This window comes from Ambystoma mexicanum, chromosome 13, assembly GCF_040938575.1.
Source record: "Ambystoma mexicanum isolate Mex_15411 chromosome 13, UKY_AmexF1_1, whole genome shotgun sequence".
Taxonomy (NCBI): domain Eukaryota; kingdom Metazoa; phylum Chordata; class Amphibia; order Caudata; family Ambystomatidae; genus Ambystoma; species Ambystoma mexicanum.
This window is the reverse complement of record NC_090938.1, coordinates 786,421,293-786,436,370: the sequence shown is the minus strand read 5'-3', so window position 1 is coordinate 786,436,370 and position 15,078 is coordinate 786,421,293. Positions and strand designations below refer to the sequence as shown.

Sequence of the window (15,078 nt, the reverse complement as noted above, 5' to 3'; positions counted from 1 at the left end):
AGGGAGGGAGCACCGCCAATGGAAACGCTGCCAAGCTTCGCCAACAACAAGGCCGCCGGGCGCCCTCCAGCCAGGATCCAGTGTCGGCGGGGGCTCTCCAGTGCCGCACCTCCAGGACCACCGGTGTCCGCCCACAGCAACCGCCCGTTCCAGGCTCAATCACAGCGGTCGCGGCCGCAGGGCGGGAGCAAGAGGGGAGGAGCAGATCATTCCGGCAGCTAGACTAGCGAGGGGACAAGCGCCGGCTCCTCTCACCCCTCACTAAGCCACTGCTCCAACCAGACCCCGAGGGCCGTCTCACTCGGAGCGTTGTGCGGGAAAGGTCCGGACAGTCCCAGGGGAACGGGGAGGCCAGCACAACCGACGATCTTCACCTTTCTCCGGGGAGGGGTGGCCGCATCGGGAGAATCAGCACGCGCCAGCCACAGGCAGGCCAGAGACCCCTACCCCACCAGGACGAATCCTCAACCGCTGCAGAACTGTCGGCGGAAAACGGTCTGCTCACAGCTTCCCCAGCCAGCGAAGTAAGCTCAGTTCTCCGGTGTCCCGATTCCGCCAACGATCGGGATTGCACTGGGGGGTCCGCACAATGCCTGGGGGGGTCGGAACTCCTCTCCTGGGGGTTTAAGAGGGGCTCAGACTCCTTTTTCGGTGCCCTTGGGAGGAGATCAACGGAGATGCTTCAGCACATCCCGACGCTCCCTGGTGGCTCCCATCATTAGAGATTTGTGGGTAGAAGCAGGGGGTAGGCTCCTATATTTGTTTACCATTTTTGTTGGGCACATATTTCTGGTTTTAGGGGGTAAAAATGGATGGTGTCTAAGCCTCTGAGCTGTAAGGCTGCTTTTGAGCAAGTGTTGTCACAACTCATAGGACAACGTAATGTGGATAGTAAGCAGAGGCCCAATAATTCTGATTATAAGATTCTATGGTGCAGTTATTCTGATGCAAGTATCTTCCTTAGACTAATTATGAAAGGCATGTTCTCTTGACTCTTGAATTATTTCATTAAAGTGGCACATTAACTCCTATTGGCATGTTTTCTGACACATCCCATTTAGTTGACATTATTCAACCTGCAAAGATTGTGTTCTCTTTGAATGTTTTGACAGCCACATCAGTGATAAGCAATATTTGCTTTATGTGAATTACATTAGTGTTTTTTTTGTTGCAATGGCATAAAACACTTTATGCATTTTTTCTGAACAGTGTCGACAAATGAATAGCCACAACTAAACCTATTGTTTATACTGAGCATACAATGTTTTTCTTTGTGCATAAACGCTTTTGGTAGGTACTATGGGAGAGCTTGGAAGTCGGAATGGTGGGATGAGATTATAATCACAAATACAATATTTGCTTAATTGTCCTATATGTTTTGAAAAAGTGTTTGTATTCTGACAAAGAGGCTTCCCTCAGTAATCAGTTGCACACATGGAAAATAATGTACACACAAAAGCCAACCATTTCTGCACTTACAGAAAAATAATTAGAGGGAACATTGGTTGTGACCACATTACACTAGCCTTGAAGGTACTGCAGTGGCGTAACAGAGGGAAGAATGTATCACACTGTTCACAGCAACATGTATATGAACACAGGCCCCAAGCACCCAGAGAGCATTGTACTTTGCATGGGCACTCAGACCCTCAACAGCCCTGAAACTCCAGCAGACTCAATATAAAAAAACAAAAAGAAGCTCAAAACCGCTCTTGGCGCGAGTCCAACCCTCCACTACTGGATGTTTACTTTATACACAATTGACTGGAAAGAAACGAGCAGTCATGCGCAAAAGCATTAGCAGCTCTGGAATACTTTCTGACTCTATAATAATTAGTCGAGCATCAGTTTTTCCACTCTCTCTGGACTTTTTAACTTATTAGTCATTTGTTGAGACACTGTATGGTGATTGCAAGCTCCTTTACCATGCTAAAAATGTGAAAAGGGGAAAGAAGAGTGATGGCAGAGTTATTTGTAAAGTGAAGGAAGATATTCAGTGAGATACATATAGAGAGGGGGGTGGGGGGGAGTTCTTCGTGAAGAGAAGGAAGACATGTATTCCAGTCGGAATAGGGAGGAGAGAGTTACCCACGAAGAGAAGGAAGGCATTCAGTCACATATGAAAAGAGAGGAAAGAGTTACTCACCAAGAGAAGGAAGACATACAATCATGTTGACTAGCAAGGGGATGGTTCCTCATGAAGAAACAGTAGACATTCAATCAGGTGTGCTTCAAGAAGGGAGAGTTCATTGTGATGAGAAGAAAATAATCCAATATGGAGGGAACAGTTACTCATGAAGAGAAGGAAGACTGATATGAATATAGAGGTGAGAGTTACTTGTGAAGAGAAGGAAGGCATTCAGTCAGGTATGAATAGAGAGGGGAGAGTTATTCGTGTGGAGAAGGAACATATGTATGAACAGAGAAGAGTAAGTTACTTGTGAAGAGAAGAATGGCATTCAGTCAGGTATGACCAGAGAGGAGAGAGTTACTCGTGAAGAGCAGGAAGGCTTTCAGTCAGGTATGAATAGAGAGTGTAAAGTTACTCTACTCATGAAGAGAAGGAAGGCTTTTGGTTAGGTATGACTAGATGAGGGAGAGCTACTTGTGAAGAGAATAACATTCAGAGAGGGGTGAATTTCTCTTGAAGAGAAGGAAGATATTCAGCCAGTTACTTGCATCTTGGCTGGTTGAACACCAGTACCGAGCGAGCCAGAAAGAAGGGGCTGATCTTCTGTTTTCTCAATTAGGCAATGTGGTTGAGTCATTACGTGGGAGCTCATGTTTCTGGGATCTCACCACTTCTGGAATAGAACCACTTCTGATCCTACTTGCAGCTTCTGTGGTGTCTCTGCCAAGCTGTTGAAACAGTTGGAACTTCTCTTCGAGATGAGGAGAGAGCAGAGTGGGTTTTTATGTCTGGTTTTTTTTCCAGGGCGTTTTAAGAGGAGCTTATTGCCTCACTTCTCTGAAGTCTTGATTTCTCTCCAGTTTCTCTCCTCTTTATTCCTCCTCTGGTCCTGGCTCTCCTTGATGCCATGCCACATGCTTGTCCTTCCTCCAAATCACCCCCTCAGACCTGTAGGTTCAGCCTTTTCTGTTTGGGATCTCATCCCTACACTATGCCTAAGCAATGTGTGCCCTCTCATTCCTTCCTATTCTCGCGAGCTATTACGTCACTACCGCTGCATGCTTCCTCCTGCTTCCCAGCCTTCTTCTGCTGGTTCCACCTGGTGTTTCCCTTTGGCTGCCCATTCTGCCTCTTCCTTATTTTTCTCTCCTGCCACTTCCTGACTTTCCTCTCCTGCCTCATTCTGATTGTCCTATCCTGACACATCCTGATTTTCCTCTCCTGCCACATTCTGATTTCCCTCTTCTGCCACATTCTGATTGTCCTCTCCTGACACATCCTGATTTTCCTCTCCTGTCACATTCTGATTTCCCTCTTCTGCCACATTCTGATGGTCCTATCCTGCTACATTCCGATTTCCCTCTCCTGCCCCATTCTGATTGTCCAGCCCTGACACATTCTGATTTCCCTCTCCTGCCACATTCCGATGTTCCTCTCCTGCCATATTCTGATCTTCCCCCTCCTTTCACATTCTGATATTTCTTTATTGCCATCTCCTGATGTTCTCCTTCTTTCACCTCCTGAAGTTGTATATTGTCACCTCATTCCAGTCTCCTCTTTCTCACTCTCTGCAGCCTCCTTCTACAATCGCCAACTCCCTCCAAACCCTGCTTGTGAATTCCTCCAAACACCCTCAAACTCCTATTGCCCTAACACGTTTATATGTCCCTATTGTCCCTCCCCTGGTTAGAAAGCGCTTCCACCCGGATGCTGCTATGGCTGCGCGTAGCTGATTGATTCTTGACTTATATGTTTCTAAACACAAGTTTGTTAGAGTTTTATTTTATCAGCAACAGGACCACAGCTTTAAAAGCTGCATCCGTCATCTCGAAATAAGATGGTGCACGTTTCTGAGCATGCTCGCAAATTGTTGACTCTGCGCGGGAAGGATTTGCAGAGCACTGTCTACTGAAGTGATGTTGTCATAAAACGTTCTTTTCCCACCTGTGGGTGTTGCTTCACTCATGTATAGGGAACCCCGGACCATTCTCAAACACATGAACACCTCTTCAAGCATTTTGATTACGGTGGCGGTTCCCTGGTCACTGGCATGTACTAATTGGTGGTGACCAGGGGACCCATCCTATATCATCCCCTGGCCCATAATCCACTAGTTCAGGGTGGTACTTCTGCCTCTTGGCCACTACACTAGATGTCCCAAAATAAGGCAGGGGGCTTCTTCATAATTGGTAAAGCATGTTGAAATACCTAGGTGGTTGCCGGTCCACCACTTAGGCAGATGATGATCCGAGTGTCCGCCGCATGTGAAAAGGTACATTGTATTGGTTGATATAACTGTCCACGTGACGTGTAGTATGCAGTGAAGAGCCACTACGGGAGGGCCAAACCTTGGGATCTTTGAGGTGAATGGGCCCATCAGCTCTGTGTGACCCTGTCCCATGGCACAGGCATCCCAGAGATGGCCCTGGAGTCTTGGAGCAGAGTGGCCTGGTCAACTGTGTTGTAAAAAAAAGAAACACTCAATGGATTATATTTTCTAAGAAATACACCTCGTCTGGGGATGTAGACCTTCCTGTCAAAGTCTATTATAGTATCACACAAAACAGGAGCAGGAATGGGGTTATTATTGTGACTTTTTTATTTACCAAAACTACCATTGTGTTCCCTATTGTACCCCTCGCAGAAGAACACCCTAGCCCTGCATGGTGGTCTCGCCCTTGGTTGCGGTGGTGCATCGCCCATCTAAGAGGGGGATAGAGAGAAAGAAGCTATCACTAACTCTACAATGACTGATGGATTTGCATAGACTGCTCTAGCTGGGAACCCGTCCCGGAAGAGCATAAAAATCGGGTTAACGAGGTGGAACAGTTCGCAGGGGAATTGCTTCAAAAGTTTATTCACCTTTGTGAAGTGTGCGCCACTCGCCCAAATATAAATGATTGCACCAAAAACGTGCAGTTCACACAATACTTATGAAACCTATTACCTTCTTTGTTTCTCAAGTGTCTATTGCTTTTTGCACAGCCAAGTCTACCGAAGGAGATTTTGCATGGTATCTTGGGGAGAAATCGAAGGATACAACATATATCATAAAAAGCTAATCATATGTCATATAGACCATTGGCATTGACAGTTGTTTCCAGCATGTGTCTCATGTGAGTTGGAGACATCCATGAGACCTTGTGTCGACCGGTTTCGATGATGTGTTAGTTTAGATCATCTTCGTCAGGACCTATTTCTTTTTAAAGAGGCGTCACTCATCCATGCGTCAGAAGTGACAGTGCTCTATATCCAAGCTAGGATATCAAAGTAGAAAAAGCCTGTTTTAGACCGGGTTCTATTTAGGGGATTCATTTATAATGTAGGCACTGAATGCAATTACCAATAGGTTGTACATAGACATTTCTAATATACGTGTGTCACCTTGTCCCAAAGAGCTGGTTGCACACCACATCTTAGAGACATTTTATCAGTTTTTTCAAACGGCTTTAAACATAGTCCTATCTAAGAAAAACATGTTTTTTTCAGTTATTCACAAAGAAACTCGGGTACCTCAAACCCGATCCATCCAAACTTTGGGTTCGTGTCATTTTTGCTGACTTAGTGTCTGCGGGCGGCGATGGTATGGCGGTGCCCCTTGGCTGGATCACAAAACCTGAGATAGTCCACAGAGGGCTGGCTGTAAATCAAGGGATAGAGAATCTTTCAATGGCTGCAGACTTGCATGACTGTGTATTTTTACGCAATCAGAGCTCACTTGCATGCCTCTGGCACCAGTGCTGCTTAGTTAGGATGTTGTATCTAATGTTGATACGTTCTGCCTGTTTAAACAGGAGGGTTTCGATAAGGAGGTATTCTGGTATTCTAAATTGCTACCCTGCTTATGGAGCTATCATCAAGTAGAGCTTATCCTCGTCATGAGGATCGTTTCTGAGGGCCAGGGCCCTCGACAGTTGGAAACAAATAGTCACAGAAACAGTCGGCTCGTATCTTGCGAGTAAAAGGTTTTCGCATTTAATCCTAGCTGTATTGGAGACTACTTGCAAATGTGGCAGTAAATTAACATAGAGCCGTAGAGGTCGTGCATGCAAACATGGGCACTCGATTTGCTTGCATGTTGTGAGTAAAAGGTTTTCGCATTTGGTCCTAACTGTATTGGAAACTAAGTACTAATGCGGAAGTAAATTCACATGGAGCTGTAGAGTCGTGCATGCACGCGTACGCACTTGTGTTGACATAACTCAGATGTCGGGCAAAGGGAAAATAAACTGCTAACCTGCTGCCTCATCTGATCCTGGCTTTCAGCTGCGAGGCTCCGTATGGAATCTTGTACCAAAGTCCAGAGTTGGGAGTTGTCATAGTGATCAGCCCCCTGTATTTATGTACCTCAGTTTTAACTAAACACAGAAAAGGGGCTGCTCATTATGTGGTGGCCATCTTTGACTGGTGTCCATTGTGTCATTGATATAGGTACCACTATGAAGGATTTCATATCCGTGGGAGGTATAGCATAAGATGCTCAATGGTTTTGAAAGACCCCCTCCCATCCCCAATTTTTTGGTGGGGGTATTTTGCTTTGTAGGTGCTGCGATGGGGACCCAGATGCACTGTAATACTGTACAGAAGTGTACCTGCTTGCTGTGAAACAAAATGACGATGCTGTGAATAGAATGTTGTGATATGATGTTATGACTGTGTAAATTAAAATAAAAGTAAACAAAAAAAAGAAACATCTACCTGTCCATTACCCTGAGGTGATTGATATAAGGCTGCTTGCTGATGTTTTATCCCATCTTCCATCAGAACTCTACCATGTCATTCAATGTAAATTGTGGTCTGTTGTTAGACACAAGATTTTCCAGACACCCTCCCCTGAGAAAAACTGCAGTGGGAATCTCTATGGTTGTTGCTGTGGTAAATGTTTGCAAAAGGTGGGTCTCAACTCATTTTGAGGCGTAGTCCACGAGTAACAGGGCTTACCTTTGGTGAATTGGAATGTGTTCCAAGGAACCGATAAAGTCGATTCCTATCTTCTGACACAAAATCCCTGTCCATTCTACTGATGACATCAGTGGGGCGCATGTTATGTGACGCTCGACGCCCTCGCGGCATACTGCACATATCTCTCCATGTCACCGTCCATCTTGGCCCACCAGCACCGTTCTCAAAATCAATGCTTTGATAAGTTGAGGCCCATGTACCCCTCATGTGCTAAGGACATCAATGTGGTGATGATGGTCGCAGGTGGCATCCACTTGTCATTCCTGCAGAGCAATCCTTCGTCCTCTGAGAGTTCTGGGGTTGCTTAGTTGAACGGCCAAAGTCCTGTTCAAAATTCTTTCTCTGGTGGCCTACCTTGATTTGAGTTTTAGGGTGTGATCTTCTTGGGAGCCCTTTTCCCGCATGAGGGCTGGGATGTACAAGGTCGGTGTCTTCTTCTGTGCCTTGTATGATTGTTACCACTCTGTCATTTGCATTCCACTCGGCGTTGCCTGTAGAGTAGTCTCGACAAACAGTCGGCCTGTTTTTTCTGCCACCTCGAATGTGCTTGACTGTGAAGATGAACTCTTGATGCTTAGCTTCTAATGTTGCCAGGCACAAGTACATTTTTTTCATGGTGCCGCCTTGGGTTAAGATGTGAAGTAATGCCTTATGATCCGTGCATAGTGTGAAGCGTCTATCCAAAATGTTTCCTGAAGTGTTCCATGTCCCATGCACACGCAAGCATTTCTTTTTCTATCACTGAATAGTTCTTCTCGGGCTCAGCGGGTGCCCTGGAATGCGAATGCCATCACTGAATCGCCTTCCGTTCCATTTTTGCATAATGGTGGTGCCTAGCTTATATGCGCTGGCGTCTGCCATTGTAATGGTGTGCTTCTCCGATATAATCTAGCATAGTGTTGAAGCATCTAGAATGTTTTTCTTGACTGTTTCAAAGGCTGCATCGCATTGTTCGGACCACTTATAGGGGGCTCTTTTCCTGAGTAGACATCGAAACGGTTTGGTCAAGCCTAAGATCACTTTGACAAAATTTAGTTTAGATTTGGACAGCCCCTTGAATGAGCATATTTGTTCCTTGTTGGTGGGACATGGAGCTTTGGCGATGGCAACTTCAAGGTACATTTTTGGGAAGATGGCTGACGCGTATATTGTGTACCACAGAAACTCTACCTCTGGTTGCTCAAATTAAAAAATGTTGTTCCTGAGTGTCAACCCGCTGTTTCTAGGCAGCACTTTTCCTAGGGTGAAACAATTGGACTCCATGTCCTGCTGTAAACCAGAATGTTGTCTTGGAAGTATGGGTTGCTGGGTATGCGTCGATGGTAGTGAGTCTTTGTAAAATAGCCACTGTGGAGGAAAGCCGGAAAAGGTATCCTCATGTACTTGAATATACCTTCTGAGGTGATGAAGACTGTGTAAGCCTTTGAATATGGAATGAGGCAAACTTGATGATATGCACTCTTAAAGTCCAACTTTGAAAATACCTTGCCCTCTTGGACTATCAGAATCAGCTCTGTAATGTTCAGCAGTGGGTACGAGTTAGTGACGATGTTAGTGTTCAAGCTGTGGCGGTCCACGCAGAGGCGGAAGCAGTGCTCACCTTGTTTTTACGTGAGTATGACAGAACTGAGCTATTCGGTGGCCTCAATTGGTTTGATAATGCTTTGTCACAACAACTGTTCAAGCAATTTAAGATCTTTGCGTGCCATAATGGGATCAAAGTGTACCTTGTGCTTGACCGGCACATCTCAAAGTCGAATTATGATCTTGCAGACATACTGTGGCAGCATCCATGTTGCTTTTCGGAGCACATTTTGGTGGTGAATGAGGTCTGGCACTGTTGTCTGCTAAACTTAAAAAAACTTGTTCGAAATAGCATGGATCAAACTGAATTCCTGAAAGTCTCTGGTCATCCCAGCCTAGGACTGCTGGAACCTTGGTCGACAAGGACATTTTCACAGTCGACAGTCGCTGACCGGTCTTTCAAACATATGTTGCTGTGCCTGTAGTCCAGTAGGTCTATTTTGTGCCCTCCGCAGGCACCGGGTGCTATATCTGTCACAGAGAGTTTGTTTGTGTCGTTGGAAAAGAGTACAAAGCACGTATCTTGGGGTAAGATGGTGTAGTTAGATAAAAGTCTGCATGTCGACTTGTTGGGGTGCCATCAATTTCGACATCGCAGAATGGCTTTGACGAGGTTGGGTGTCATCCGGACCCACAGAACCAGGATCTCGAGTTGATCAATTGGTTCCTCCTCATCTGACGTGTCTTACACAGATGACACTGTTCGGTGTTGCATGAAATTTCACATGGTCGTGACATGCCCTATTTTGTTTCACTCCATGCAATCTTTACCAGTGGCCAGGCAAGACCTGTCATTTGCGAGGCCACCACAACAAAAGCATGCACATGTTGATTTTCTGTTTCTAGAGTCGGAGAGGCGCCTGCGTTGACTGTCATCCACAGGTCTGTGGTCCATGTGATGTCTGCCACAATCTGGGCATTGCTGCTTTATAACTCGTACCTGTTCTTTGATTTAGGTGTGCTTGACTTCCTTAATTGAGCGTAGAGAACATTCAATGATTTTTGCAATCGTGATGGCCTGTTCCAGTGTGAGGTAACTAATCCACAATGCTTCCTGGCTTTTGAGGTCCTGGAAGCATGCCATGAGCTGATCTCTCGTGCATTGATTGGCCTTGTTTCCAAATGCACATGTGCTTTCCAGCTCCTTCAATGCAGTGACAAAGTCATCAATGGATTCATATGGCGATTGCATCTGTTTTCCGGCTGTGCTTGTGCCTCTGTGCGCACATTGTTGTGTGTAGAGCCATTGGGTTTCCTGCCTGGTTCCCCCAGTGCAAACAGTCTTTGGCCTTCAGTTTACATGGGGTTGCAATGTAACGCAGATTTTCTTTCCGAGGGAAAGTCCATCCCATCATTAGCCTCCAAATAGGTGTTACGCTCACCTGGTCTCTGCGGGGACATTGGGGCACGGTTGCAGCCCTCTCTGGAACTGGCTCCCCTTGGTCAGGCTTCTTCCCCTGTTCCTGTGTTGTGAACTGCACTGGTTGTTGGTACTGCCCCTGTGAGAATACGAGAGGCTGTGAGAATGCTGTGATATGACTGTGGCCCCCCTCTAACCCTTCTTCCCAGAATGTGGTCAGCATGCGCCTACCCATATAGTCTCACCTGTTTAATTAAGATGGCAAGCTCCCCGTCCTGCTTCTCACTGCAGGGGCGCTTTCAGATAGACCGAGCTTCTTCACTGGTCGATGTGCGTGGCAGCCCAGACCGGCTGTGGCTGAACCACTTCAAAGGTAAGTATCCTTCGATAATGATTATTGTCCGTATCCTTTTGTAATGTCTTTTTCCTTAATTATTGTGCGTATCTCTTGTAATGTCTTTCCTTTTCCCCAATAGGTGATATGAGGCCCAGCGGTACTTGCGGTGCAAGAAGCGAGCCCCAATGGAGAAAAATGGAGTTCACGATGTCCCAATAGGTCGTAAGTTTGGTTCTTAGGTCAAGCGCAAGGATTAGTTTGAGCGCAACCTTAGCGTAATGTCTTTATAGTTTATCTAACCTTATTTTGTCCTTTTCTCTTGCAGGGATGGCCTGGCAAAGTCAGACTGGAATGCTGTTAGCCGGAGATCTGCCGGCGGATAAAGGATGCCTGGATCCGTGATGAAGCTGGCCGAAAGTGGACTCCAGAGTAACTGTTGTGTCTGCGAGCCAGAATCAAGTAAGGATACGCTCCGACTGCGTTTGCTGATGGGATCTGTTAAGGATGCGCTCCGACTGCGGTTGCTGCTGGAAACAGGTAGGAATACGCTCCGACTGCGGTTGCTGCTGGATTCAGGTAAGCTGCTGGAATCAGGTAAGCTGCCGGAATCGGGTAAGGATGCGCTTCAGGCGGCGGTGAGCGTTGCGCTGCTGTATGCAGACTAACGCGAAGTGCCTGCATGCAGGCGGGGCAGGCTTAAATAGCCTGGTCCCGGCCATGCCCATTTGTTCCGACTCGTGGCCCCACCCTGCCACTCCTAGAGGATGCTGCACATGCAGCCGAATTAACTCCTATGGCCACGCCCGACCTGGAGGCACGTGGAGGCCCTGCAGGGAGAAAAAAGGCACATGCAACAGAATAAAGTGTGCAGAACACATTTACTCATGAGTCTGGTGCCAAAGGCACAAGGACTTGGTCCAACTGGACCTTTTATGTAGTGGAGCTTGTGGTCCTTGCCCAGTGGCCATGACAATAGGTCTTAAATGTGGCCTGCCCTTGTGCCCACAGTTTCAGTGTTTCGCCGGGGGATTATAGAAATGTAGGTGGAGGCGTGACTCCTTGCATTGGGCTGTGGAGAGCACGTGCCTCAAGATGCACTGAGGCAGTGGGAGCAAGACAGCACCCTTTGGGTGCCATTGACGGTGTTCAGGGTGTGGTATTGCAGCTCTGAAGACTTGACACCACTGTTCCGAACTCTGGTGTTTCCTGGAAGCCGTCTATCACGAAGAAACGCACAGAGGCTTCCTGTCCCCGCCAAACCAGGTGAATGCCTTCGGTAGGGGACTTCCTATCGCGTCACTGGAGACGCATGTTTTGTTTTCTCTCCTCAGGGGTGATTCGGGATTGCTCATAACTTCCTCGCTTATGGGAGTTGAACTCTGTGATATCCTTTATTGCTTTCTTAACACCACACACCGTGGGTAATAATAAGCAGCGCTCAGATATCTGAGGGTTCGTAGCGCTAAATAAATGCCTAATTATTATTATTATTATTATGAACTTTTGTTATCGATACAGAGAAAGAACTGTTTCCAGTATTGAATACGCAACCCAGAAGGGAATATCATATTTGTTCCAGTAGCATATCAAGGGTGAATTGAATCCTAATTCCGGAGGAAAGAAAAGACTGGTCCAATTATTGAGCACACATCCCAGTAGGGAAAATATTTACTTTCCAGGATCAATTAAAGGGTGAATTTAACTCAATTTCCGGGATAAGAACTTTGATTATGAACGTTTATGAAGATGTCAAAGACATGTTGTGTTAACCTTAGTGCACAGAACTAGAGGTCGCTTTCCGGAGTGCACCTACCCGACACTAGTGCGACCCTCGTTCCGTTCGGGTTTAGTTTCCTACTAACTACCCCTTTTTCCTTGTCGTTGTTTTCTATTGGTGGATTATTACCTGGATTCTATTGAATCTGGATCTTCCTCAATCAACTCCTATTAAGGTTAGTGGGGGACAAAACTAGTGAGATGATAATAAGGTAACGTCATTAGATTATACTTACCTTGTTGTTTCTATTACACAGATTGGAGAGTGTGTTCATTTACTCGCCCTTTCAATTGATTCCTCGCTCTGGCCATGTTTTATATCGGACAGTGGCTGTAATCAATGGAAAGGGTTTTTCCTTGAGGATTCATTATTGAAGTTAGGAAGACCTCATCAGGATACTGAATCCTTTTTTTGTTACATCTGTATCCTTTACTGGTATAATTACTAGTTTGTCAATTCCTAGATCCTTAGGGCAGCATGTCAGAATCAGAAGCCGTAGCAATGGAGGTTGTGGATCCTTTGGAAGCCCCAACACGGCTAATAGCGGATCTACGAAATGAAATGGTTACAGCCCAAGATACCTTACGTCATTGCATGGATGTCCTACAAGATGCAATGCGTTCCTCACCTCAGGGTGGTGAGAACCCTGCTGCCAGTTCTTCCGGTTCAGGCTCACTAGTGCCTCCACGTGAATCAGTACAAGTAGTAATGCCAACCCAATTTCCTCTAGCTCCTCCTGAGAGGTTCACTGGTGAAGGCATATTGCACTTTTGTTAATCGGTGCCGTTTACATTTTCTGTGTCATCCTATTTCCTTTCCGGACTTGACTACCAAAGCAGCATTCGTTCTATCGTCTTTGGGTGGCACCGCTGCTGCATGGGCCAACCCACTGTTGGAAAATAAGTCCTTTGCTTTATGACTGTGATGCTCTATTGGATGCGATGAGCAGGGTTTTCGACATGCGGTATGCTACTCAAGCAACTGATCTAGAGTTGTTGAGTCTTCAACAAGGGAGTCAACCATTGTTGTCATATTTGGCCAGATTTAATCCGTTAACTGCAGAGACAAGTTGCCCTGAGGAGAAGAAAGCTGCAGTTTTCTACAAAAGCCTATCCGAAGAACTTAAAGACGCCCTTTCCACAGTTCCTGTGGTACCTGCAGGATTTACAGAACTACTTGATCACATCCTGCAATTAGACGCTCGTAAAACAGCCAGAAAAGGCGAAAAGAAACCTTTTATGCCATCTGTCGTACGCTCAGTCTCCTGTGGTGTCCTCTAGTGAACCTGAACCCATGCAGATAGGGGTCATACGTGGTCGTATCCCAATTGCTGAGAGAGAAAATAGGCGTAAAAACAATCTTTGCATGTATTGCAGTTCTGCAGAGCACTTGTTGGTTTCCTGTCCCAAGAAACCAAACAAGCATCCGGGAAACGCCAAAACTCAGCATCAGTAGGAGTCCATGTGCCGAGTTCCAAATCGGACTCCTGTCTGGTTAATTCTCCTGCTCCCATGGCCATTTCAGTGGAATTACGTTTTCTTGATTCTAAAATTCGTACCCAGGAAATGCTGGATTCAGGGGCTACCAATAATTACATTGATCACACCTTTTTTGCAAACAGCTGCTATTCCTACTGTGACAAAAAAAGTTCCAGAAACAGTTAACACTGTCAATGGTTCCATCCTCGCTTCCGGATTGGTCACTAAGTAGACCGTTCCGATTACAGTGGTTCAATCTAACGGACACACTGAGGAAGTGATTTTCCATGTAATTGCAGCACCCCAGTACAAATTAATATTGGGTATTTTGTGGCTTACGCTACACAATCCATTCATTGACTGGACAACTGGTCAAATACAATACCCTTCATCATATTGCAATGAACATTGCTTTAAAGAACCCAAAGTGGTCTGGGATTCCTTGGTTACGTCATTGCTGGAGACAGCTACAACCATAGGAGCTGTGGTATCACCTAGCATCCAGGTACCGCAGGAGTACAATGCGTTTGCTGATGTATTCAACAAAGGTAGGGCTGAACATCTTCCAACTCATCGTCCATACGATTGTCCTATTGAACTGTTACCTGGGTCCAAAATCCCCACAGGAAGGGTTTACTCTTTAACCCAACAGGAAGATGTAGTTCTCAAGGATTACATTGACAAGGCACTGAGGACGAGTTTTATTCGCCCGTCACAGTCCCCGGCTGTTTCTACATTGTATTTTGTTCCGAAGAAGGAGGGTGATCTTCGGCCTTGTATTGATTACAGGGCTCTCAATGCTATAACGGTGAAGAACCAGTACCCATTACCATTAATTAACGTACTGTTGGATCAATTGGGCTCATCAGTCATCTATACAAAGCTTGATCTCAGATGGGCATACACTTTGGTACGCATTCGCGAAGGTGACGAATGGAAAACAGCCTTCAAGACTCGATACGGTCTCTGTGAGTATCTTGTTATGCCGTTCGGCCTATGCAATGCCCCCGCAACGTTTCCGTTTTTTATGAATGACATAATTAGACACATTCTAGATCAATTTGTTGTCATTTATTTGGATGATATCTTGATCTATTCCTCCTCATATCAAGATCATGTCTTTCACATTACTAAAGTTTTGCAATGATTACGTGAACACAAATTGTTTGTTAAAGCAGAAAAATGTGTTTTTCACAATCGAGATAGAATTCCTAGGATACAATATTACCAGTTCTGGGGTATGGATGAGCAGATCCAAGGTCAAGGCCATTTTGAATTGGCCAATCCCCAACAGTACAAAGAATTTGCAATCCTTTTTAGGATTTGCCAACTTTTACCGTTGCTTCATTAAGTCTTTTTCCCAGACGGTAGCTCCTTTGACTGCCCTCACCAGTTTGAAATCAACTTTTAGTTGGAGCAAGGAGGCACAAAGATCATTCGATACACTAA

At 45.8% G+C, this 15,078-nt stretch overlaps 1 protein-coding gene across 2 annotated transcripts in view; it reads left to right on the top strand.

The window, feature by feature from the left end:
• The window catches only part of MSH5 (mutS homolog 5), a 402,336-nt gene that overhangs the window by 59,584 nt on the left and 327,674 nt on the right, over positions 1 to 15,078 (top strand). The window lies entirely within an intron of this gene.